Source organism: Octopus bimaculoides, chromosome 2 (genome assembly GCF_001194135.2).
Source record: "Octopus bimaculoides isolate UCB-OBI-ISO-001 chromosome 2, ASM119413v2, whole genome shotgun sequence".
Classification (NCBI taxonomy): Eukaryota; Metazoa; Mollusca; class Cephalopoda; order Octopoda; family Octopodidae; genus Octopus; species Octopus bimaculoides.
This window is the reverse complement of record NC_068982.1, coordinates 44,742,214-44,743,005: the sequence shown is the minus strand read 5'-3', so window position 1 is coordinate 44,743,005 and position 792 is coordinate 44,742,214.

The window sequence follows — 792 nt, the reverse complement described above, 5'->3', positions numbered from 1 at the left end:
TATATATATATATATATATATGTATGTATGTATGTATACACACACACACATACACACGCATATGCATATATGCATGCATACATGTCTACATAACATTTTATATATATGTGCGTATGTGTGTATATGTATATATATATGTATGTACATTATATATATATGAGAGAGAGAGGTTGTTGTATCTCGGGAGGGTCATTACACCAGTAAAGAATACACGCACTGGTTCTGTTTCACTTCTTTGTTATTTACTTATCAATTACTTAACTAACTACTTAACTAATCGATTGTTTGATTAATCGTTCGGTCAGTTAATCACTCAATCAATCGATCAGTTAGGTTTGAAGTAGACCTGGTGTAAGAGAGGACATGTCATAGACGAGGCGACCAATGATGTTGAAAGAACTTTGATTAATCTGGTTGACTGATTGACCGAAGAATTAATCAAACAATCGCTTAAGTTCATTGATTTAGTAGTAAACCAATTGACAAATAAATAATGAAGAAGTGAAACAGAGTACGTGCGCGTTATACGTGCGCCAATGACATTATCGAGATAACAAAATATATTTTGACACACGTGTTCACATCAAGAATCTAGCAACCAAAAAAAAAATGTTTTATATATATTGGCTGTGTAGTAAGTAGCTTGCTTACCAACCACATGGTTCTGGGTTCAATCCCACTGCTGGCGCCTTGGGCAAGTGTCTTCTACTATAGCCTCGGGCTGACCAAAGCCTTTTGAGTGGATTTGGTAGACGGAAACTGAAAGAAGCTCGTTGCATATATATATATACA